The 21,265-nt window shown below is 33.1% G+C and overlaps 1 protein-coding gene across 3 annotated transcripts in view; it reads right to left on the bottom strand.

Moving 5' to 3' along the window:
* The window catches only part of LOC132703297 (titin-like), a 91,332-nt gene that overhangs the window by 49,791 nt on the left and 20,276 nt on the right, over window positions 1-21,265 (bottom strand). The window contains exon 1 of one of the 3 annotated variants that reach the window (XM_060672456.1): window positions 9,940-10,146. The exons of 1 other annotated variant lie outside the window; for it this stretch is intronic. The gene's annotated coding sequence lies outside the window, so the exon portion shown is untranslated. Of the gene's footprint in view, window positions 1-9,939; window positions 10,147-21,265 lie in introns of those variants that run through there. One more of the 3 variants, XM_060672455.1, reaches the window with a different exon arrangement.

Below are 21,265 nucleotides of genomic sequence, written 5' to 3'. Positions count from 1 at the left end.
ATTACAGTTAAGGAGAGTTGAATTTTAGCTTTTCTGTCACTGCGACCCAAAAGATCTATTGTGACTGCTTCCATAGATTCCGTTTCCTTCTGTTGTGCATTCAGTGCATTCTGGCAGACTCATTAGGCTTGGATACTTCTTTAGCAGGCAGTGCTCCATCTCTAAACATTTTCTTTCATGGCTTAGCAAGCCTGCTGTTAACTTTGCCGATGGACTTCTGAATAATTCCATCGCCTGTATTTGCCTTTTTGTTATCCATGCTTTGACGGATGCTTTTTCAAGGGCACGACAACCCAAAGGGCTTCTGGTCTAATCGTGAACTTTGATGAGCCTTCGCTGACTATATTGTCGGCGCGTTCGTTACCTTGGTGGCTTTCGTACTTTGATACCCACGGCAGGGTCGCTCTATTCTGACTTGCCATTTTGCTGACTTGTGACAATGCAATACTTGCTTGGATGCTATTTTAATGGATTTCATAGCTTTTATTATCGATTAACTGTCAATGTAGATCGCAATCTGTTAGACCAGACTCGTTCTGGGCTTAGTCCTTGTTGAGATTTGCCCTATCGGTGTAGCGGATTTTTTCTAATCTTAATTAATTAATGGGCTATTATTTCCTTGCCTAGTTGGGAGTCCTGTAATGTTTAACAAAGCAGTAGTTGGGTGTAACAACTCTATATTCAGCCCTAGGGTATTATCGTCTGTCTTTATCTCTTTGTGTAGTTTGTCCTGTTTGTTGCCCCTTATTGCAGTTATTTTATGTAAATATAGAAGAATATTCTTAACAATTGTTAATGACTATGAGCTTTTCAAGCAATTCTATATATGACATTCTTTTGTCTTAATTTTTTTGACACACTGAAGCTTACAATGTAATTTTTCCAAAAGTTAGAAATGTGCAAGAGTGTTTGAGAATATTTATGGTGCGATTTTGATGGACGTTTTCAAAAATTATAGAGGGCCTGGATATTTCATGGACCACTGAAAAGCTGGGATGAGTTAAATACATTCTAGCTAGCCCGACGTAAATGGTTAATGAGTAAATTATAGATTCATATATTTTGCATTGTTAACTGTAAATTGGTCTTTAGTAGTTATCAGTACTATGGAAATCGGGGCAGGATTTAGTTAAAAATTGTTTGTGCAAAAATATAATTTTTTTATGACTAAAAAGTACTAATAGCGCTACAACTCCAGAAAAGAAGGTAAAAATGTGTATTCCGAATACTGCTATATATTGTTCCCGGAACATTTAAAACACAAAAAATAAAGTAAACTATGCAAAAAAAAACTGAATTTCGAAGCACTTTTTCTTTATAGACAGGCCTGAAGAAAGAAAATAAATAATAAAAAGATAAATATTTGAGTTCTCCTACTAGTTGTGTATATCAATAAATTTCGGTTAGTTTTCGTTAGCTTTCCATATGTGCAGTCGAGTCATTCATGTATCTGCTCAAAGCTATTTGGAAACATATTTTTGATTTATTTACCTAGTTGCCAAGTACAGTAGAGTATTGAATACCTGGGATAGATTGTAAATGTTTAAAAGTAATTGTAGCATGTACAATACCAATGGTTTTGCTACATTTAATTCAATTTAATTTAATATTTCAATAAGCATGCAACAACGGCGACGAGACTTTTAAAACCCGCTGCCATAAAAACCCAGATACGAGCAATCATCTTCGGAAATAACTCATTTTTGTTCCCTCTCGCTCCGAACAATTCAACCAAGTTACAGCATCGAACAATAACCAAACGTTCTTCCTATAATTAAATGCCAATAAAAATAATAAAAACAAAGCCGACAACAATACGACGTCGGCAAAAGGACCTCGGGCGTTCTTTTTTTTCGCTAGGATCCCGCCGAACCGTTTGGTTATAGTTTGCTCGTCCGCAAGGTCGAGTGATTCACTCGAATTCTTAAATGGATTAATGAAATCAACCGGATTGTTAAGGATGGAGTGTGGCGTTATTTCCAGCTACGCCGATAATAAAGGTAAATCACCCAATCCGTCGACCATTTAGCCGATATCATTGCCATTGATTACGACGAATTAGAACGCAAGGTATTTTTCTCGAGTTAAAATTGAACGCATAAATCATAAAATTCCTGCGAACTGTTCACCCTGCGCGAGTCAACTAATGAACAGGTTGCAAAGTGATGTAAATATAGCTCGGTAAATTTTCTGCTTCAGTTCTTCTCAGAAACGAACAGGGTCGGACTATACGGCCTTATAAATTATGAAAAGGAATCTTTTCTGCTGAAGAAACCATATAGTTATTAGATAATATAGTGGCCCTGCTACGGTAAAACTTGATGGGGCGTAGGAAAACAAACAAACAATCGAATAAACCTGCATGTCAGAACATTTAAAACAGCAAAATATCTAAACATTTTTTTGATAAAGAAGTAAATTAAAGATTTGAGAAGCCTTTCCATGAATGGCAAAGCATCCATTCTCACGCAGGAGGGTCGTACTCTCGATAAGTGCAGCCAAAAATGGTAGCATCCGTACCTACTAATGTCCCAGTTGTAACACGGTGTCAATGTGTAAGTGATTGTGGTACGCAACCTTCGAGTGTACAGAAAGGGCTATTAGAGAGTTTTCAGTGTATGCAAAAAATTTGGAGGTACTCATGCTGCCGGTCGGGTTAAATCACACCAAGAAGAACAGAAACAGACTGCTCGACTTGCGTTATCTCAATTTTATTAATAAAACGAAACAAAAATTAAAAAATAAAGTAGCGCGATCTATGATAGATGTGTATATTTTTCCATTTCAACTCCGTTATCGCCTTCTGATTAGATTTGTACAATATTTTCCTATTCCCATATTGATGGTTTTAGAAAAATATTCATTACTGCCATGAATTCGTAGAAAGCCGAAATTTTGGCCGTGTTCTGTTAAAAGACGCGTGTACTGCATTATGGAAAGAAGGACGTACGAAAAATCCCAACGATATGTCACGACCGTAGATAATAAGAATGTATGTATTTCGTGAAAAAACTAGAGTCCGTATCTGCACGCGAGCGCCGTGCGTTCATTCATGTATGAAATGCAGTTAATGCAAAATGCATATTATAAAAGTAAAAACACGAACTGGGCATAAAAAATGCCTGCAGAGTTAATAGTCGGCGTACATGTTAGTGAGACTGCGTTACAATTTGCTCACATTCTTATGTTTATTTAATGGTTCATCAGGAAGGTGCTTTTATGTCGGTCTCAGTTCTCTCTGAGTTCTCCGGTTTTCGTTGGAAGAAGAATGGTGTTGCGAAGTCCACAGTAATATTTATAAGAAAAATGACTACGCGACTAGTTTCTGCGTAAAAAATTGTTACCTATTCGACAGGTAGTCGACTGAAAAATACAATACTTTCATTATGGGTCACACTGTATACTAAACCTACCTTCAGACGAATAAGACAAGTGCCGCTATTTTCTGGGCTTTATCAAGGGCACGAAGCAGGAAGTCCTATAGAAAGTGCGAAAGTCGCGCGTGGTCTAATTTTAACAATCTGATCCTTGAAAATTTACCGCACTTGGGTTGGCTTGGTTGTCAACTTGGAAATGGAGTTTTACTAAATAAATTGAAATTAATATCGACGACGCATTGAACGGACGAGAACCTTTATTCTCACCGTTAACATCAGTATTTTACTGTGTTGACACACACTCTTTGCATCATCTCGTGACTATAACCACTAATCACACAATAAGTTCCCACGACGCCGAATCGAGAGACCGTTCGTCTCACTATTTACCCAAAACTCTACGAAAACAAATACAAATTTTGTTGGCTCGCTTTAAAACGTTAAGTTGGATCTTTCTATGCGACCTTTTAAAAGACTTTCTGTTTTTAAGTTCGAATACGCTCTTATTCCCTGTATAAACATATTTACTCACTGATGGTAAATTCACTTTATTTGTCATTTCTTAATATGCTATTAAAAGCTCCGAACCGTCTTACATTGTTAATGCAAAAAGCTTCGTATTTTCAAAATTGAGTTTACTGTCTTATTAGGCTTTCTGTGTTAGACAAAATAACTTGTTAATAAATATTATTGCGTAAACTACATACGGATTTCAAATCTGTAAGTTGGCGTAGACTTAGCCGATCAGTTACTATTATTTTTTTGTTCAGTACAAGTGTAAATGTAAAGGAAACGAAGGAAAACCAAACAATTTTTTTTCTATTTTAGCAGCTACTGGTCAGCGGCTTTAAACGTGAATTTGTTTTTTTTTGCATTTCATTAATAACCATTCCGAGTCGACAGGAAATACAATTTATATTCACGTCAGAATTACTATATTACAAACTGTCACAAATTTTAGGTGGAACGAGGTGGATTAATTGTTAGATAAAAATGGTAGAAGCAATTATAATTTCGTAATTAAATAATACATAATAACATACCACGAATTTGAAGACAAATAAGAGAACCAAAAACGTTGTACTAACCAAAGCGACTAGAAGATACACTTTCTGTTATTTCTTAAATTAGCTTGCAAGCAAAGAACAAGTTAATTTTTGCATACAAACAGGCGCGGTTGCCTATTAAAAAATATTCTTTTTCTTCCAACATTTTTTTCTAAAAAACTGTTTTAATTTATTCGCAGTTACACCTATATCTATACAGTTCACAAGTTTAAAAAAAAACTAAAATAATAAAGCAACTTCCGGAATCGTAAAAGCTTGCTAACTTATCATCTAAAAATATTGCGCAATAATTGATAGTTGGCTGGCTGTTCGAGCCACTACAAAATTGATCTACCTACGTCACTAAAGTTGCATTAGGAAACCCGATAAATTAGAATCCAAATCTCGCCGAATTTTCCCGCCACTAATAATCATGAGCGCAAACACTCTACCTGCAGCTGTTAGTGAGTCCTATCTCGAAAATGGCCGTAATAAATGTCAAGTTAAACAGAAGTTTGGTTCAGATAGCAACGAGCGCGTCGAGTGTTGAATTCGAGTGACCCGGAAGCGACGATTAAAATCGAGTAAAATTCAAAGAGGGCTGTGAGGGTGAAATACGGGAGATAAACCACATGGCCGACCACATGTGTGTCGCTGCGGTGCGTGTATAAACGATTTTTAAACTTGAAGTTTTATTCATTTCAAGGTTACTCTGACTACCATTTGCCATTTACACTAAAAATGGCCTGGGGTTTTTGTTTAATAGTTTTTAAGACGTTTGAGTTATAATCTTTTTACTATATGTTTAAAACAACGTCAACAAGTGTATTTTTATTTGTTTTCTCATCAATTATGAGTTGGATTCAATTAAGGTTGTTCCAGCGTGTTTTTAGGCAGTTTATTTCTATTTTTGAACTTTTTCACTTAGAACCTAGTGCTGGGTTCTCAGCTCGTCAGTTTGCTGATGAAAGGGAACCACAATATGTATGACGGATATTTTCAGGAGATGTTAAATATTAAAGAAATATTAAAGAAAAAATCGTTAAAAGCAAATTGCAATGATCAAAATTGAAGAAATTGTTGGGGGAGTCAGACTAAGATTTAAGATTTTAATGTTCAAAAAAAGTCGTTCAAATGGAATAGTGAATAAATATACAGGACATCCCATTTAAAAAAGTAATTTTTTATATTCATTTTGACGGCTGGAAACATATTACATCCTTACTAATGTAACCGACTTCCTAGCTTCTATGATAAAGAAGTTCTTAGATTTGAATTTGTTTACGATATTCCTTTTATCCTTTTTTTAAAATAATTCTATGCGAAAACCATGCGACCAAGTTACATTTTAAGCAAATTTTCATATTAAAGAATAAAAAGCTACAGTTTGGCAATCGGCAACTATCAAACTTTAATACGCTATTGACAATTTTTTACACATTGTTATTCACCTCGGCGCGATTTTGCACAAGCAATCAGCCGCATTAATTCCTTACGTTGCTAAACAAGGTTTCACAAAATTTTCACAATTAGCTCAATGCCAAAAATATATATTAAAGGTAAAAGCCTTATTTATATTCAGAATTGACATTCGTCGATCAAATTGCATGCCATGTGCACGCTGTTCACTAGTTTTCATTATAAGAACTAGGTATCTCAATTATTTAGCGAAAAAAAATATTTCAGATATGTATTATTTGAAATATAGAATCCTCCTTGCTGTAAAATGATTCAAAAATTATACCATATTACTACAGAAGAATTTAAAAGCAGGCGCTCTGTGCTGCAACTGCCGCTAGAAATGTGACTATAGTTTGTTATCAATCACTCAATATTACTTTCCACGATAGTAAATATTACATATCAATTCATTCCATGACCATGGAAGTTCCTTCAAAAACTATACAAAGAGTAATACCAACATATACAAAGAGAATATTTTTAAATTTAACTCAAATCCTAAATGATCCTAAAATGTGAAAAGTCTGGTTGTTAACACGATAAAATTTATTTGTTTAAAAATTTAAAAAGGGCACAATTTCTGACGAAACAAATGATACAGGAATATGTAACAATTCTTCAGACAAATTTTAATTGCTTTGGTTTTAATTTGTCCCTGTCGCTACTAACCGAACAACCCCCGTAGATGGATTAAAAAAATGCCTTCTGGCGTAGCTCGTGACTAATTTATATGCCACTCAGCTATCTCCTTCTAACATATAATTTGATTCCGATAATTCCCAGGACATTCCTTTACGTATGTCTCCTCCGTGTATATGTGTAGACGCGTGTGTGTGCGAGTGTGTCTATGCGTTATTCGTAGTATTTCTCCGTGGCAGGCAGTACGAAAAAAATGTACGAAATTTTTCCTGTGTACTCGAGCTGGTAGAGGTTAACCATTGGCGTAGGAAGGTCAGCTAAATTTGATAACATGTCTAATGCTTGGAGAGTGCTCAAATAGAACAGTGCAAAGACGTTTGAGGGAAATCTTCTCACTCCAGTGACTATAATCCAACCACGTTCCCATTGTTCTGATTCATAAATAAATCTACTACAACGGAATTTAGATATTTAATCATCTTCCTCAGTTCTTTAAATTAGCTTTTAAAAGTTCCGAAAAAAAGTTAATTGAAAGTCTGCAGGAATACTGCTATTATTTGACTTACAACCAAATGTATGGTCGCTTTTCTTTATTTGATTTTTTTTGCAAATTTACTTTGATGTAATTTTTATTATTTTAATGCGGAAGACATTATAATTATATGTATATATTAACACTGCATTGATTAGATGGTAGTAAAGTATTTAATTAATCATGGGTTGATACTTTAACTGGTATGACCTCCATTGAAATTTGAATGACCAAATTTTCGCCGAAAACCGTCGACCACGTCAATGAGTTCGGACAGAGGAGGCACGATGAATAAAAATGAGTTCTAGTCTTGTCGCAGGCATGTAGATCAGCTGTAAAATCGGGCTAAAAAAATCGAATACAACATGCGAGAACTTCTACAAAAGGCGCTCTAGTTTTAACTTGACCGACGGGTTTTTGAGACAATGCCAAAACAATTGGTGTTCGCGCGTTGGCAGATACGCACTACTGACCTACAGAATAAGTGTTTTACTGTCGTTTGTTGTGTGTCAGTTTTGGCTCGCCAATCTGGTTTATAAGAAATTGTTATTAACATTAATTGCCTTTTACTTACGAGGGGCGCAGTGGTTATTTCTATTTTTAAAATCGTTAAACTGATTATTGTAGCTAAGATATATTCACGCATCAGAAAAATAAATAAATGTATATGCTTCGTATGAAATGCAGCCTGAGCTGAAGCACTATGCACAAAAAATATTATTTAATTTGTTGTATTCTGCAATCAATTTTAGACCTGGCCATAGCTTACCATACCATTTGATAGGGAATTACAAAGTATTAAATTCAACAATATGGAATTTAATTCAAATTAATCAAGATAAAGATAATTGTAAAATTAAACTATATTAAGTCACTTTGGACCACAAAAATAACATACTATGCAAGGGTTTCTATTTAACACACAACTCTGGTTCTCCTAGTACTTTGGAAGCCACTTATTAAAATAATTCTTGATAGACATCCGTCAATTACAAAAAAAAATATTTTTTTAAACACTTAATTCAGTCATCACATTCTGTGCATAGCAGATAACGGTGTTTTCTATGTATGTGTATGTATGTATATTATCCCGCAAAATCATACTTAAGTAAGCTCAGTATAGACAAATAAGCCTATAAAAGTAAGAAAAATGAATTCGCTTCCCCAGACATGACAATGACAATTAAAACTCAAATATAAAATTGCATTTTTGTTGTGCTAAAAGAAACAATTGCTGTGATAAATCTTTAATCCTGTTTGTTAAATATTACCAGGAATTTCCAATCGCAATCTAAAAATCTACGGAGAACAAACCTTAAAGTCAAGTGTAGAGCGTCGGACTTCATTCATTTTATTATTGCCGAGACAGGTGAAGAAATGCGTTCACTTTTTTTTACAAGCTTTTAAGGATTGTTATTTTACCGGAGAATGTTGTTAAGTATTCCATTGAACCTGGTTTGCAGCCGTTTGAGCTTTTGTTTCCTTTTAACATTTAAGAAATATTTTATTGCTCTCAAAAATTAAAAAGATTTAAGAAATAAGCACGTACCTGAATAATATATTGAAAATTGATGTAAATTTCATTTTCTTTGTATATAATAAAATGTATTAAAAAAAATTACGTGAACAGAGATGTATGCACGTTTTCGTTAATAACATTTAAAAACTTTAAATCCAGAAAATGTTAAAATAAAAGTAGTTTTAATAGATCCTAATTTGCCAATTATTTATGAAAAAAATTATAAAAATAATTTCCAATCATCAGTAAAATTATTATCATCATAATAATTATGTTACTTTCAATTAAGTAAAAAAAATCTTCCGAAGTAGAAAAACCGCTTGAACTTGACATCTTATCTCGGTATCTCGGTGTCTTAAGTATCACCATTTGCATAACAGACTAAAAATTGACTCAACTAATTTTTACTATTACTACGAGTCCAACCTTGGCCACACCAAACTCATTCATAAAAAGTAGACGCTATGCACTTTCACACCTTTATCTGCGTTCGGTCAATTTGCATCTTTAAACACCGTAATTTCTAACACTCAGGGTCAAGATTGTTTATATAAAATATAAGAAAAAACGCCAGAGTGCTGCACTTATGTGACCTTTTTCGAAAAAGATTCGCTTTTTCCGTCTGGGTTAATAAAGCAGTGTTTATCCTCTTGAGTCAATATTTGTGAACGTTAATGTATACTGAGTTGCGTGTGAAGAATTAAGAAAGACAAGTCACCCTCGCCATTGGGTAACAAAGATTTCGAAATATTATGTAAAAAGTGGTCGAAGAATATTAATTTTACTTCTTACAGCCTCTTACGTTTTTTTCTTAAATTCAATCAATATTTGTTAAAAATGAAAATTTCAGTTTTCTCAAGTTTTTTCATATATACATTTAAATTATTAATTAGCAGAATATTCTTCATTTCAATGGCGCCCAAATGAACCCAATAAACTCCTTGAAATATTTTTTCTAGTAGCGAGGAATCGGAGATATCAATGATGGATCACATCAGGAACTTCTGAAAATTTATTGAAAAGAAATAAAATATTCGGTTGAAAAGTCCGCTTGAATACACTGATTTAATTTTTTAAACACATATTTTTTTATTTGCACTTTATAAACGAACAAGCAAAATATATTAGACCAAGTAACGAATATTAATTAATTAATTAAATTTAAAAGAAAATACCAGCCAAATTGAACCGTTTCTAAAATTTTTTTCATTAAAATTTCCAGGAAAATATTTCACTTAAAGAATATTAATAAAATAGGGCGCGAGTATAGCATGCACCAAATCCCAGCCGAAAATTCACGTGCGATATAATCCATTCGGAAGGGCACTCATCTTAAGGGCACAACGCAAACCACTGCACTCTTACCTCTCTCAGAACTTCTTGAAAAGAAAACTAACCGCAAAAATCCACACGGTTTTATGAACGGCAGCCCGGCAGTCTTTAAATTTCACACTCGCGATACCTCGAATGAGGGGATGCTCGTCGAACAATATATTTGAGACGACCGCCAATATTACCAAACTTGGTGTAATGTGACGCGTCTCGTCCCACTGAGCGAATCTTCTTTGAACGAGGGACGATGAAGAAATGAACTCGTACGGAATAGCGCGGCGCTAGTTTAAATAGTCAGTGGGGCGGGGATACGAGACCGCCGCTGCTGCTGCTGCTGCTGATGGTCCATCGACGGCGACGCATCGCGAAGAAGAAGAACGTGACGTCGCGACGCCTGTCGGCGTCGGGCCCGAGGGTAGAGAAGAGCACAGCGGCCGACTGACGCGGAATTTGGCGTTTGCTTGGACGGTGCTGCCGCCGACCATTTGAGGCGGTTGAATCGCGAAGCTTAGTGCGAAACAGATTGAGCGGTTCGTTTTAAGGTCGTTTAATAAAACCGACTTCTTTAAATACGTACGCAAGTTATTTCGTTTGGCGGACCCCATAATTTTTAAAAGAACATGCATTGATAAAACCTAAATTATTCTATTAATCTTTTTTTTGGAAATTTTACAAAATTGATTGTGGCGCAGTGCAGTGCAAAAATGTGAGAACGTTGGAGATTTTTCATTTTACACTATAAAAGAGAGAAACAAATTCAAATTAAATATAGTTTTGGCGAAAGGAGTAATACATTTTATTTAAATTAGTGTTAATAGTAGAAGTTTAAAGTAATAAAATAGTCGAACTGAGAAAATTAAATGCGAAAATTTTGAGGGCAATATTTAATCTCGTTTAATTAAATAATAAACACATTTTTTCATCACACAACTACAAACACGATAAACTAACATTTCTACACACTGTATCCCAAAACTCTCAAAGGACAATTTGGAATGTGGTTCAAAAATTTGAGCAAACTGGATCTGTAACTAACCTCAAAGTCCCTCAACGTGCTCGTGCAGATCAAAATATTGCTATTGTTCTCGAAAGTGTAGCCGAAGATCCAAACACATCGATTCGTCATCGATAGCAGCCAGTGAGCCTTACGTACTCAACCACACAGCGAATTTTAACAAAAAGCTTGCATCTACCCATCTACCCATATACAGTCCAAATAACTCAGGAGTTGAAACCTCAAGATCATCAACGGCGCCGCGTGTATGCAGAATCGATATGAGAATAAGGGATTCATTCTTCAACGAAAATCATCTTTAGGGATGAGGCACATTTTCACGTTGGTAGCTTTGTAAACAAATACAATGCTCGTATTTGGGGATTAGAAAATCCAAGAGAGATTGTTCAAAAAGCTTTGCATTCTCAAAAAGTGACTGTTTGGCGCGCATTTTGGCGCGGAGGAATAATTGGCCCTTCTTTTTTCGAGGATGATGCGGAGAACGCTGTTACGGTTAATGGTGTTCGCTATTGAAACATGATATCTCTTTTTTTTTGGAGAGCAGTTGGAAGGTTTATTGAAGGTTTGTGAAGAACAGGATGAAGCCACTTGTCACACATCCAGAGAAACGAGGCAATTGCTGCGGGGCAAGTTTCCTGGTCGGATTATCTCAGGTAACGGGGATATCTTACTCCCTAGTTTTTTTTTTTGGGGGTATCTAAAAAGCAGAGTGTATAGAAATAAACCACACACTATTCCAGAGCTGAAACAGGAGATTAGACGCAAAATAGCCGGCATAGAACCTGAATTGTGTCAAAAAGTGATAGGAAATTTTAATAAACGGTTTACATCATGCCACGTGAGTCGCGCGGGTCATTTGAATGACATCATCTTTCATACCTAATTGTAATACACTAATCTAAAATTGCAAATAAAAATGTTTGTATATTTTTATATTCTTCAGAGTTTTTTTATTATTTTAATGTGGAAACCCTTATTGAATCACCCTTTAGTATTGTTTTAAATTAATCATATTTAACTTTTTTCCGTATTCCAAATTTAAATATACCATTTCCCAATATTTTCCCTATTTTGTACACAAACTCTCCATTACGATTATTGTTATCATTAAGATGATAATGTTCACCATTTCACCTCCATTTTAAAATACATTGTAAAATTTTATTCATATCCTTTAACCTCCAACAATACCAGCAATAGGTGAATTAATATTAAACAAAAAAATTGAATATACATATATTGTTACACTTTCGAAAGATAGTATTTAATAGTGTGAATATTACGCTTTACGTTTTTTTTTGTAAACGCTTACTTACGTATTTTTGCTTTTAACTCGACTATTAAGGAACTAATGGCTAATATCCCCAATAAATGTCAAGTACATTATGAATTTTAAAATAATATCCAAAAAATTGTTAAGTGAATGTGTTATTAATTAACATTATTAATCCCATGAAATAAGAATAATAACGTTCGTACAGTTCGTAAAAATGCACCTACCTGAAAATTATTTTATAATTTAGAATACCGATTGTGACGAATGTTAGAAAACATTAGTATCAACTTGTTATAGAAAAACTTACGAAATTTGAAATGTTAAAGCCGCAACTACCGATGAGTCGATTAACCTTTTCTGTATTAATTGCTATAGTGGGTAATCTAGCCATTACAAGCGATGAAATTGTTGTCAATTTCTTAATCCGGTCGACGGGTCTTGGCATTTCCTTCGCGTTTAATTAGAAGCCTGTATGAAATGTTAAGCAAACATTGTTGATAGATCTGTTAACGAAGATCGAATATTTAATTGGATTAAGAACGCACTCACCTGTAAATGTGTGTGCTTGAAGGCGCCAGCAGCAAAAAATAGAAAATATAATCTTTTGCTTAGCATTTGTTTTTGGTCAACACCGTTGCCATTTTTACGATCAAAACCGCAAAAATGTTGTTAGTAAGAAGTGTCGCACAAACATTTTCTGATTAAATTGAATTGAGAACAGGCAAGTGGGATTTCCGTACGTAAGTACTGGTAATTTTCATATTCGTAATTAACATTTTTAAACACAAACCTTTGCCGTTCGGTGACCAATGATTAGCTTAATAGCAAATAGCAACATATTTTTATAAAATTATATTTATGTTACAACCCACAGTTGATGAAAATATTGAATGACTTCTGTAATAAAATTGACGTTTTTTATCGAAGTCGCTCACAGTTTACCACATTAATTAAACGTAATTAGTACGTTTCATTATTATTTTTCTGTTGTGAATATAGTTTAACACTTATTTTATTACAGTTATAGTTTATAGTTCTTAAAATGAAATTTTCTTCTAAATGGATGTTAATCTGTTAGACAATAAAGATTATTATTATTTTATTATTTATGGGTCCTTTAATAGTATTTGTGTGAGCATTGCGCTATGTTCGTGCTTTTATTTTGTTATCCGAATTGCGCCACCTTCCGACCCTTAACTAGAATGTACAGGACTTCTAAAATTTTCATCATTAAATCTACCATCGAGAACTCTCGGACGTCAACATTGCCTTTTATACAACTGATTACGGAACAGATCTAAACAGATAATCAATTAGCGCTGAACATATTAACTCTATAAAGAGCAGCAAAGTGTAAAAGAAAATAAAGAGGTGAATCGTTTGGTAACGAAATCTGCCAGGGAAACACTTATTGTAACTAAACAGTATTATGGATTTGAGACCAAAACCATCTGGACGAATCTAATAAAATTCCTAAAATTGATAGAAAACAAGTGAAAATAGCTTAAATATTTAGGATTTGCTAAAAGCTCTATGGAACTGCGGAAGGAATTTAAATCTTGTGTATTATGTGCCAATGTTTGTCTCAGAAGGGCGCAAGACAAGAATGCACTCTCATAGAATTCGGAAGCTATGAAGCATATTTATAATCACTGTTGAGTATAAATAATATTACTTAAAAAGTTATTACGGAACTTTGGTTTTTTTAAAATCAGTATTGACTGAACATAATTTTTTCGGTAAAAACAATAATTTATAATTTATATTATGTTTGTTAATTTTGAAGTATTTTTGTCACCAGTGTAGTATTCTACATATTTTATCAATTTTGAAACTATAAAAATTAATACAAGGAATGTTTGGAGTTATATATAAAGATGCTATAAATGTTTGCAGTCAATAATAATTTAGATAATATATGCATTTTCTCCAATACCTTTGGCACCCGCAGTTTTTCCTAATTAATCTCCATCAAATTTCAACGGGCTTTTCGACTTCGCTCGGGGCCTAAGTTTAATTAAAAAGTTTTAAGTGCAGTAAAGCAGCGCGTGTCAGATTTCGAGATTGCACATGGCCTGCTGAAGGCGACTTTGCATCAAGACACTCATATTCGAATTAATTCTGAGAACTTCACTCGAGCCTTCTCGCGTTATGGAGTTCACATTATTACGAAATATTTTTTGGCGAATACTTTGTGCCACAGCAATTAGACTAATGAATTAATTTATTTAATAAATTGCGTCCATACAAAAATTCTTAAGAACATACCGATTTAATTAATGTGAGTAAAGTCTATGGATTCAATTCAAGGATAAGAACAACGCATCAAAATAGTTAAAGGGTTATTGGTATGATCCAACGAAAGAGGGTAGTAATACGTTTTAAGGGCATTTAAATTATCAAAAACTTCAACCGAGAAGTGAGTATAAACCAATAGTCAAGGTCAAAGGTCAAAGTCAAATTGATTACAAAAATTACACTTTAACATATGTTTTTTTTATTGAAAACTCCTGGTTTCTTATCGTTTTAAGTTTTAAGGCTCAAACTGTCTTTTCCATAACCACCACTATTGAAAAATATAGAAGAATTATTGAAAGACACTTCCGGAAGCTACCGTAACAACTGTTTACAAATCTTCTGGATTTTGGATCGGTTGTTTATAGTCCAAGCTTGCCAATCACGCCGTTAGCTTCTTCAGAACTTAACTGAAACAGTTTCAGAAGATACGTAAATGGAAATATAGGAAAATCTAATTTGGATGCTAATAAACTTGAGATTTATTCTATGAAATGAGAAGAAATGGAAAACAAATGTAATTTAGTAATTTTGCAAAATACGACCCATGTTAAAATAACCATTGAATTGAAAAATAATCAAGTTTTGTTCAGAAATCACCTTTTAAAAATTTCTCTCGCCAACTTGGAAATATTCTGTACTGAAAATTTTTTTTGTACCATATTTTTCTTAAAAAAAAGGTGCAGGGACGTATAAACCAAGTACCGAGAGAAGTATTAATTTATATGAACTTTTTTTTTACTTTATACCAGTTGACTCTGATTTTGCATATTCACATGAAATTGATTCTGAGCAACTTTTTCCTGCTAATATTTAGTATTTCTTTTAAACTTATAATACATGTATACTTTGTTTTTAGTACAATAGCAACATAGCACAATTTTAGACCCCATAGTGTACAATATTTCAACAGACTTTTCTGTTGTACCAATATATTTTAATCAATACTCGTATACTAATATAACAAATTACACCTTGTAAAAAATAGCAAAAAAACTTTTAAGATTTGTAGAAGAACTTTTTTTTTAGAAGTAATGAAAAGTTTGCATCTTTTGGAAATCTTATTTGCCACAGGCAAAAAAACTACTGTTTTAAAAATTACTAGTCAAAATATGCGAAAACAACAATAATTTTCTATACGATTTTTAAAAACTGATAATTAAATTATAATAAAAAGTATCATAATTAAAAATAATTAAATAAAATTCACAGAATCGGTGAAATAAATAGCTTCGTATAAAAAGCAGAGAACAAAAATTAAAAAAAATGTCTTATAAACAATGATATACCTACCGACACACACTTGTGGGACAAATATTCGGAATAATTGTTGGCACTCGGCATGGGTAGTTTCAGATTGAATGCGTTTCTTATGTTAAATAGTTTCAAGGAGTCAGTCTTTATGAAAATGAAAGTACTGAATAATGCGCCATTGTGTTTATTCGTCAATAAGCCTAATATATCTTTTAACGGCATGGTAAAACTCGACAGGTTCTTTTATGATTTTACCGCGCCAAGTTTCGTCGATTCTGTTTTAAAATTCGCAGAACGCAATCTAAATCATGTACCCTATTTTTCTTATTTCAAATATTTTTTTTCTTGCCCCAAATTTTGTAACTGCATCAAATTTTGCAAATTTGTATGAAATTTTGAAGCCCCTGGATAAGCCTAAACAAGGAGACGCATTGAACTCGATCCAAACTCCATGACAACGGCGGGAGAGAAAAGTAAAAAGTAAATTTTAAAATTTATATTTATAGGAGAATGGGGTGTTCTCTAGTTATTTAATTACTTTATTTATATATAAAAATCTTGCAGAGATCATTTATATATTATTTGATCATCCAATCATTTTTTATTTAATATTCGTAAAAAATATAAGTAATATTTATTTAATCATCTATCACATATCTAAAAGAAAGCTTATAAAAGTTGATACAATCTAATTCAGTACATTTCTTAACGTTCTGAAAAAAAATATATTGGCCAAAAAACAGCGAATATTTATTTAGGAATATTATAGATGTATATGTAAACTTAACCTATATATATATATATATATATATATATATATATATATATATATATATATATATATATATATATATATATATATATATATATATATATATATATATATATATATATATATATATTCTCACGTATTGATTCACGGATGGAAAAATGTGATGACACTATATTCCGGGATATCATCCGTTCGCTCGTTGAACTCCGACTGGAATCCTGCATCCGACTGGAATCCTGCAAATCCTGCATCCGACTGGAATCCTGCAGACGTTTCGCCAAAATCTCACTTGGCATTTTCAATGCTCGCGCTCCGAAAACACTTCGAACACTGGGATATATATATATATATATATATATATATATATATATATATATATATATATATATATATATATATATATATATATATATATATATATATATATATATATATATATATTCTCACGTATTGATTCACGGATGGAAAAATGTGATGACACTATATTCCGGGATATCATCCGTTCGCTCGTTGAACTCCGACTGGAATCCTGCATCCGACTGGAATCCTGCAAATCCTGCATCCGACTGGAATCCTGCAGACGTTTCGCCAAAATCTCACTTGGCATCTTCAATGCTCGCGCTCGAGTGTTCGAAGTGTTTTCGGAGCGCGAGCATTGAAGATGCCAAGTAAGATTTTGGCGAAACGTCTGCAGGATTCCAGTCGGATGCAGGATTCCAGTCGGAGTTCAACGAGCGAACGGATGATATCCCGGAATATAGTGTCATCATAGATATATATATATATATATATATATATATATATATATATATATATATATATATATATATATATATATATTATTTTGTAAACGGGTGGCTAAAATACCAAATTAGTGATTTATGTTGTTGTTCTAACCGATACTATTTTTGTTAGAATACATTATCATATCAAAGTATCATATTATACTTAATTTATACAATCGAATTTATAAATTTTATTTATATAATAATTCGACGAGTTATTATTTATTTATGAAACAAAAGCAAATCATGTAATATGCAACTAAATCCGGTTAACTAAAAAAAAACATAAATATTTACACTAGCATGAAATTATAACATTGTCACCGCCAAAATTTACCACAACCACTTATATGATAAACGATCAAAATGATCTCACACAGCAGCTTCTAGCAAACAATTTACCCTCAGAAATCCAAACGGCTAGAAAATTTGAGAATTAATATAAGACAATCCTTATTACGGTTATCTGCCATTAGTGTAAACGTGTATGACAGAGAAACCAATCTCCATCACTAGATATCTATTTCTAAATGAAATTTAAATTCAAAAATTCAATATTGCCTGCGCAAATTTAGATCGAGTCCACTGGAGATGATTGTTGCAAGGCAATAACTACAAACTTTTGAGATTATTCAAAGACGAAAAACCTCTATCAGAATTAAAAAAAAAATTACCTTTTGTACTTTCGCAACGTGGTAAATTTTCATCATCAATATAAATAAAATTCTATAATTTCTTTTTTATTCCTCCTATCAAAGTCATATGTCGCCACTTAAATTTGAGTTATTTTCAAGGATAGACCGAAACAAAAATACTATTTTTAATAGTTCCAAAATATGCACTAATACTCTGTAGAGTGTTAAGTGTTTATATAAGCTTTTTAAAACTAAATCTTAGCATTTTAATAAACATTAATTAGATATATTTTAAAAATTCCTACAATTTAACAACCAACTTTTTTGACGTTTGAACAAACAGGTTCAAAAATCAGGACCAGCACGCCACTGTGAACATCACCAACAATTACGATATTCGCAAACGTGTAAGGTACTGCAAGATAATGAATAGGTAGATAGTTCGGCGGACAGAATGCTAAGCATCTAACAGATACAAGAGAGCGAGATCGGGCATTGAAATCCTGAATTCTGTGGTAATCTCATTATAAACTGTTCTCTGTTATTTTAAAGCGCTCTTACGTACGAAACATAATTAAATAGGTTGGAGAACCACGACGGCGGGATCGAAAGTCGTTCGGAAATTGAAGACGCGGTTCGTGTAAATGGATTTATAGTTAACTGGTGTCCGATACTCTTCTTCAAACGGCAATTCCATTGCGGTGTACCTGGTGGGATCGATTTTATATAACCTCAATAGGAAGGTCCTTATGTAAATTATTTTTAATTTAGCTATTAATTTTTTAAGCTTTTAATGAAATAAATTTGTAGAACTTTCTTAATGTGGCTCCACTAGAACGAGGACTTCGGTGTATCTCAAGAATATATATGTTTCGTAAACCATAATTTGAGGAAGTAGAACGGTTGAGAATATTGAGACTCAGCATACTTAAAAGGTCGCTAGATGCACCAATTCTCTCCTTATGATGAACTGGTTTTAATTTGTTCCTCTCAAAGTCTGGTCTGGTGGTGGTCTCTTTCGAGACAAATTTATTGTTAAGATCTTCAGAAATAGAATATGTTTACCCAGGTAAACTTCCAAATATGTGCTGCTCCTCAGTTTCAATTCAAAGAATATCTTTCTCTAGCTTTCTCTTTCAGTAACAAATCTTATTCTAGAAATACTAAAAGGATGTCGAACTTCCGTTGTTTTTATTTTTAACTTACACAACGTTTCGGACAGTTGTATTACTACCCGTTATCAAGTGTAAACTTGGTAGTAGATATCGGGTAGTGAGTGATACAACTGTCCGAAACGTTGTGTAAGTTAAAAATAAACACAATGGAAGTTCGACATTTTTTAGTATTTCTACTGAATCACTGTCTACCACCTTCAAGCAAATCTTATTCTATTCAAGTGTTGCTAAACCTATGTCCACTATCGGTACTTTAAATCATTTAGGTACTGAACCAGCATTTCCGCTGACGCAATGAAACAAAATTTCTTAATACAATCGAGAAGGCCTTAATAACAATTTAACCCTTCATGACTTCATCCGCGAGTACAGCTCGCAATTAACATTAATGGTTGTTTCCTGACTTCGGTCTTGGGTTGTAATAAATTTTCGATAATTTAGTCAATATAATCCCCTTTAGACGTCTCGCAGTCATTCCTGCATTATAAGTTTACGACAAACTACTATAATTTTATGTATAGTAAAAAGTTCCGATAATGTTGGTAATTTAGTTGGACGACGAAATATGTTTGAGGTTCCATTGATTAGCCAGTGGTGTAGTTACAGAATCACATAGTAATAATCTATTTAAAAAAGCTTGCAGTTGTCTAAATATTGGTTTAATTGTATTAACAAATGTACAAATGTCTGTTTTCCGGTAAACGATTTCGATGGTTAGGTTTCATTAGTTTCTGGTTTCTAGACCGAACGTCAACAACGATAAGAAGATCCACCCTCTGTCGGCACTCCAAATATTACAACAAATTATTTCCTTATGGGAACATTTGAAAATTTAGAACCCGGGGACACTGATGCAAAAGGGAGTTAACGTAGCTTTTTTGTTTTCAAAAATAAGACAAATTTGAAAAAGCTCCCCTATTGCCCTGTTTCCACACTTTGTTTTCTTTGTTTTAGGCGACTGGTTGCGTTTCTCGATAATTCTATCCCGGTTACAATTGAGTAAAACCGATAGAGCCGTTTTTTGCAAGGCATAGAATTATTTTTTGCTTACTGAGAGAGATATTCTATTTGCGACTTCATCCTCTTTTACGGTTGCTTTTCAAAGTATGACTTAAGAAACAACTATTTATTTTTTCAATATATCCAGATCGTTCAAATACACCTTAAACTAACTTCCGATGGAGTGTTGTACTAGGTGTTCCCTACTGAATAATCATTGCATTTTCTTGTCGTGTATTTTGAAAATATGTTTATTTTCTTTTGAAATTAATAAACGAAACAAGTAGCGTTATGTTTAGGTATGGTCTGTTCATAGATATAAGAAAGTGACCAATTGCTTTTGAATGGGATTATCCAACATGCAATGCAACAAGATTATTACCTCAAGTTTCGGAATTTAAATTTAGGTAAAATTGTGGTCTGTAATAGAAAATAATTTTATACCTACCTGTGTTTCATATTCTTTGGTTTCGTATACTACTTAGTTTAAGTTTATTAGTAATCATTCTTATTTCGTCTGTAATACACCGTGTGTTGAATCGTGTGCGAATTATACAAAATATGTGCGAGTCTAGTGTATCTCAGGAGATGCTCCCGCCCAAATGTAGAAAGCACTATTCTATTGAACAATGTTTATTTGACTTTTATTGAACGTGGTGCCAGCAAGCAAGCATCTTTCGAAGAAACGACCGATAGTGATATTGATATATTATGTGAATAATTTTAAGTAAATTAAGTAGGAAATAAAAATATTTTGGAATTTTATTTTAGATTTAAACATAAATACATACATAAATAGATGAATATTGTTTAATATCTGTCCTAACAAACAAAGTACGGACCTTCTCGGCCATATTTCATTCTTACCGCTTGCCCGGGTCTTTCCTTAATTCGTATCAGTTAGTCACTTTCTTATATCTATGTGGAACTGGAACTTGTGGACTTTACTCGTAGAATAGATGGAACTAACTGCTAAATGTGTTGTAGTATAGATCAATTGTTATATTTTTGGTAAATTAATTTTTGTATTTTTCCTAGAAATTTATTTAGGAGGAGTAAATATGAACGCTGCAACAAACTTTAACCTGTGTGTCGCAGATGACAGGACAACTTCTACAATAGATTAAATTAAAACTATTCATAAAAGGCTTGA

Source organism: Cylas formicarius, unplaced genomic scaffold, assembly GCF_029955315.1.
Source record: "Cylas formicarius isolate icCylForm1 unplaced genomic scaffold, icCylForm1.1 PGA_scaffold_6__28_contigs__length_40554024, whole genome shotgun sequence".
In the NCBI taxonomy this organism is placed as follows: domain Eukaryota; kingdom Metazoa; phylum Arthropoda; class Insecta; order Coleoptera; family Brentidae; genus Cylas; species Cylas formicarius.
This window is presented reverse-complemented; position numbering and strand designations above follow the sequence as displayed.